This window comes from Cyanistes caeruleus, unplaced genomic scaffold, assembly GCF_971803275.1.
Source record: "Cyanistes caeruleus unplaced genomic scaffold, bCyaCae1.hap1.1 HAP1_SCAFFOLD_160, whole genome shotgun sequence".
NCBI classification, from domain to species: Eukaryota; Metazoa; Chordata; class Aves; order Passeriformes; family Paridae; genus Cyanistes; species Cyanistes caeruleus.
The window spans coordinates 171,481-177,480 of NW_028255952.1; positions in this window are offsets into that span (position 1 = coordinate 171,481).

The window sequence follows — 6,000 nt, forward strand, 5'->3', positions numbered from 1 at the left end:
CTCCATAGCCCCTGGCACCCCCAGAGTTCTGTCTGAGATGAAAAGATGAATGGGGAAATAAAGAAACACCTTCTGAAGCTGGTGATAGAAACTAAGATGCCGGCTCTTGCCACTGGCTTGGGCAAGAAGAAGGGCCAGACCCAGTGGGGATACTCAATTATCTCCCTTTGAACTGCTGTTTAGAATTCCTTATCCTGGTAATCCTCAGCCTTGAGAATTACCTGGGGGTAGGGATAAAGGATATCTATTGGAAACAATATGTAGCCTGGATAGTGTCTCTTGTAAAAGCTCTTTGACAAGAAGCTCAGCTAGCACAGAGCCTGCCTTTAGACTTTGCTGTTCACAACATCCAGCCAGGAGATTGAGTCCTAGTGAAGGAGTAGAGAGAAGCAGCAGCAGCAGCAGCAAAGTAGTGTAGACCTGTGCAAGTGTTGCTGAGCACAGAAAGAGCCGTCAGGAGAGCTGAACACGGGTAGAGCCATCCCTCTCGAGTCAAGGTCTCTAAGGCCCCAGAAATTCAGACATCTCAGCTAGAGGAGAAGCTCGGCAGGCTGCCACTGATGCTCCACAAGAGGGGACTGGAGCAGTAGCCAGGCCATCAACATCAGGGGAAGCCCCGTGTGCCTCCCACAGCCTGGCTGCTGAAATAGTTTGTGTGGGCATCCCTTCTCTCAAATCTCCAGTCATTAGAGGCCAATCCTCACTGTCATTGGTTTCTTTATGTTAAAGCTCTTTCTGTGCCTTCACTCGCCTTTACAGGTCGTGTAAAGACAACATGAAAGTAAAAGTTAAGTTAGGAAATTAAATTACACCATTAAAATGTTTGTCTTAATAATCTTACCTTGATATTGTCAGCCACTTGAGGTTGAAGCCAAAAGTAGAAAAGTAATTTTTAACCATAAGAGAAGAAGTAGCAAATCCTTTTACCTGAAAAATTGTGAAGTCTGTGGAAGGCCAGGAAGATCTGAAGACTGGCTGTGGGTGGCCAGCCCAGTCAAACCTAACCAGTGAGTTAAGTCCATAATAAACAAGATTTTCAGATGAAGAAGGAAGTCTATGGTGGCTTCATTCTTCTGAAAAAAAGCATTTATTGTCTAAATAGAACAAGAAGCACATACGCGGGAAAAAGCATTTCTGACTAGACTTTAGGTTCAGAGTGTTAGACCCCCAACTTCCCTCCTTATAATTGTTTCAGATATCAAGGCAAATAGAATCAAATGTTTGTTAAGTTCACTACCAGCAGCTAAGCAAGGTGTTCCTTCCATAATTACCAAAAAGATTTTGAAGGCTATAAAGCAGAGGGGAAAGAGAAGGTTTTTTGGAGCCCTTATTTTTAAGCTGCCCCCAAAACAATTCCATAAGCAGGACACGTGTTGTCCGTGATGATCAGTAGAAGTAGCAACACTGAAACAAAACTCAAATCCTTTGTAATAGGTTCTGGTCCAGATCCAACAAAACAGATTTAAATGGAACTGCAGGTAGAAGCCTCGTGTGAGAGCTTAGAAATGCAAACTCTGTCAGCAGAAGAAGGGAGAGTGTGGCAAATTAACTGATAGCTAAAAGGTGGTGAAAGAAATTACAAAAGCAATAGGAAAGTTAACTCATGTATCAGTCCAAACATAGAAAGAATTGAGAATAAGACGTGTTTTTGTGGTTATCTAGTAAACTGTGGGTTTAACAAATGCTTTTCTTGTGCTGTAGCAACTCTTATCTTTTAGCATGCGTGATCCCTTGCTTAGTACAATTTCTTCAACATTTGATAAAGAGGATGCAGGTAGTAGCCATAGCTACTAATCCAGGAATAGCTACAAAAGGACAGAAATTGATGTCACTGCAAATAATTGCAAAACAAAAAAAAAAAATCAAGGAATAGGAAATAAAGTCAATGATAACTAAAGTTTGTAAAGACAATTAGTAAGAATTTTTTTTTAAAAAGAGAGGTTGAGAGGAATGAGAGATTTGTCTTTAAAAACAAGCTGTGGGTCTGCTGGTAAATAAAACTAGCACTGAGAGATAAAAGAAACAATGGGAAGGATTCCTCTGATTGATGAATGGAAAAAAGATATTTGCCTTTACAAACAAACTGTAAGTTTGCTGATAAATGAAATTTGATACTGAAAGATGAAAGAAACAATGGGGGAAAACCATAAATTCCATAAGAATTAAAAATGAAGAAGGAGGGTTATACATTAGAGGGGAATCTTAGGTATCAGGCACTCCGGGGAGTCTGGACCTCTCAAGTACCTCAGCCAATGGGGAAAGAGACAGGGACGTGGCTGGGAAATTTGGATAAATAGGAGGCTGTGTCCTCCAAAAATTTGAGAGACCCCAGGAGAATGGCCCATGGCCTCTCCCTTTATTCAAATCAAGTAAAAGGACTCCTCTGTCTCCTTTTTAGACATAAACCTCTGGTGTTTGTAGATGAATTTTCCTGACAAGTCCAACAACAGACTGGAATGGACAAATCAGCATCAGAAACGTGTGAGATGGAAAACTTTTGGCTGTTTGAGATAAAAAATGTGGACTAAAAATCTCTATGGCAAAGAACAACCTTTCTCACAAGGATTACTGTAGAAAAAGTGATGCAGGTGTTGGAATGACAGCCAGTGCCCTCAGCAAAGACAATTCCCTGTCCTGTGGGCTCCATAAACCACACGTGAACGTGGCACTCATCCTGATTAATCCCAAAGCACTTCTCTGCAAGAAGCACTAGAGAAGTGCATGGGGCAAGAGTTCTGCAAGTGCCAGGTTCTCGTGCAGCAGAAAAGTTGTAAAATCTGAAAGATTCTAGCAACCACAATAAATCCATCATTTATGGCTTGTAAATATTCCAGTGAATCTCAGTTACTTCTGGGTAAAATCAAACACCAAGTAGGTTTCATAACAAAATCCCAGTTTGTCTGTTCCTGTTTGTGGCAGAGGATGAGGTTACAAGCTGGCCAGCTGAAGAAGCCAAGGAAAATCTCCACTTCCCTGTCATATTTTCCTACTGACACAGGAATGAAGACCAAGAATTTGGCTCATTGGAGGGGTAAAACCAGAGGATGGGTGAGGGTTTACATCCTAAGACTTCCTTTGCTAGAGTACAAAGAGTTTAGCTGTGCGTGGATCTCCTTGCTAAACCTCTTTGTTTTCAAACTCCATTCCTCCGTGGCAGAACTGAACAAGCTCCGTATGTCAGAGCTTCAAGTTCCAAGCTGTGTGCTGAGTTAATTGTAATGGATCCATTAGCAGTGCGTGGGGTTGCTGCCATGAGGAGCTCAGGTGGCTTCTTGAGATGAGAATCAATGTGCCCTTTGTCCCAGCTCCATGTGTCCTGGGACAGCCCTGGCTCCACGGGAGCACACGGAGTGTTCTCGTGCCATTTCTAAATGAAAATTGAACCTCCTCAAGAAGCCAGGCCAAAGTCACCAGACAGCAGTCACAAAAAGGAATTTAGGCACTTTGCTGGGTGTTGATCTAACAGCTACCACCTTCCCAAAGTCCTGGCTCCACTAAACAAGGCTCTTTCCTCTGTCAGCAGCCTTGCACTTGGTTGTGTTTGATACATATGCAGAGGAAGAAAAAGCCACTTGCACTGTGGAAACTTGAGCTGCAGCTGTGCAGTAAGTTGTGCTCAGTAGCTGACCAGCTGATTTAATTCTGAGTGGGTATTAGACAGAACATACTACAATAAAATTTCACAGGACAGCTATCAAGTATCCAAAAAATGCAGTATTATGTTATTTTCTACCTCCAATATTGCCAGCACACAGCTCAAGGAAGAAAGGTATTTACCAACCAGCACAAAAGAAAAAAATAAAAATGAAAAAAGGATTTTTAAGGATATCACAGCAATGGCCACCAGGCATTTTCCAGCTTTGCAGGCTATCAGTTCAAAGTCAATCTAAACAAGCCAGCATATGTCTAGCAAGAAAGAAATCACAGTTCATGTGTGTTCCTAAAGCCAAGCTTTGCTATATCAAACATGGATGGTATCATTTTCCAGCTCTCAATTGAAGTGTCATAATTTATAAAGTAACAAAACCTCATGCATAGAAATAGATTAGTAAGGTAGGTAGGTAGGTAGGTGGATGGATAGATAGATAGATAGATAGATAGATAGATAGATAGACAGATAGATATCGAAAGAAAAATACGCTGACAATGCAGAAAGAGATATTTGAATGCACTTGCCTGTATAACTTTGTACAGAAAGGGATGGGGAAGTGAGAGGTTATTCTTTTCCACACATGGAAAACCCTCTTTTTTCCAGTAGAATCAGCTTCCTCCCTCAATGACCACCAGGCTCCCTGAAGACCCCACCAAGAAGGCCCTGTGATCCCCATGGCCTGTGCATGCAGCACTTCAAGAAAGCAATGCCTGCCTCTTAATACTACAGGGGTGTTCAAGAGATTTATTCCCAACCTTTGGTGACAAGATGAACGAACTGAAGTCAGTTACTGTAAAAGGCCTGAACCAGCAGCACCACAAATCACAGCCAAAAGTAGCAGGTCCCACACGGTGTCCCACAATCATGGCCCAAGCGGCCGCAGATCCTCCTTCAACCCCGGCTGCATTGCAGTCCCACTGAGCACCAAGAAGAAAAGGGCCTTTGTGAGAGCAAGCAAACTTAACCCTCTGCCAGGACACAAATTCAGAGGCCAAAAAATTGAAAAACCCCACAGCATCAGCCAGACTGCCCAATGAAAAGGGTTGGAACTCTCTGCCCCTCCACACTTCCCCAGCAGGTTTACAAAGGGAACTGGGATCTAAGCTGTGCCCTCCAAACCAACAGAGCCAGCCTCCCTTCAGGGTGAGAAGCCATGGCCTCAGTTCCAGCCCCGGGTGCCTCCTGTGCCCCAGAGAATGGCTGTGGCTGTAAATGTGTGTTTGGCTGCAGCACAGGGCCAGGGTGAAGCTCGGCAGCCTCATCAGAGCCCACGGCCACGGCCCTTCCCTGCCGGGGCCCTCACCTGGCCCGGCCCGGCCCGGCCCGAGCAGCCCGGACTGGCCTCAAGGGATGGGCTCTGCCTGCCCGCTGTGCCCACAGGCCGGGCCCAAGGGCTCGCAAGAGGCTTCCTCCCAGCTCTGCAAAACCTCAGCCAAGAGTGTCCCCTTTGCTGTGCTGAGAAGAGGAAAAAACCCTCTCAATTTAACCCCGCTGCACACCTCATGGGGGATCCCTGCACACCTTAGCAGAGAGCCCAAATTAGCCCTGGGTGCCTCATGAGGTGCAGGCCCAGGTGATGCCACTGAAGGAAATGTGCCCTCACAGCCCAGGGACGCTCAGCATGGGCTCCCCCAGCCCCTCGTGGCCCCACCACTGGTCATGGCAGCCCCTGCCTGGCTCCTGCCTGTCCACACTGTGGGCACACCCGGCTGCTCCTGGACATGGAGCTCAGCAGGGGCTGGTGCCATGAGGGCTTTGCTGGTGGTACCATCCAGACACTGAGATGAAAGCTCCATCTCTTTATTGGAACAAAAACCATGGGCCCAGCCCTGCTCTGGTGGACAGGGGCTGCCCAATTTCAGCCCTGGCCAGGGACCAGGGCCAGGGGGCTCAGGGGCAGAGGGTCTCACTTTGCACGTGTGGGTCTTGGGACGCACTCAAGATGGGGATGGAGCCGCAGCAGAGCAGAAGTAGACAGAGGTGAAGAGCGGGGATGACAGATCAGCTTCTCGGTGATTAAAGTCTTTGGCTGCTCTTCTGAAGGTGCAGAGGTGCTCCTGTGGAGAGAGGAGGTGGCTGAGGCCCCCAGCTGCCGCTGGCACGCAGGGACCCTCCTGCACAGCAGGGCCCAGAGCGGCCAAGGCTCCCCAGCACGGCTGGAGCTGCTGGCACAGCTTGGCCCAGCTGGACAGCTGCCCCTCAAGGCCCCGGCAAGCAGGGGATGGCTCTGGGCAGGGTCCCTGGCCAGGAGCGGGCCCCAGAGCGCCTCTGCCTTTCAAGGGCAATCTCGTCCCCGCTCTTTCTCCTGCCCACCTTGCTTTGCCTCTGCCCGCTGCTCCTGGGGCTGC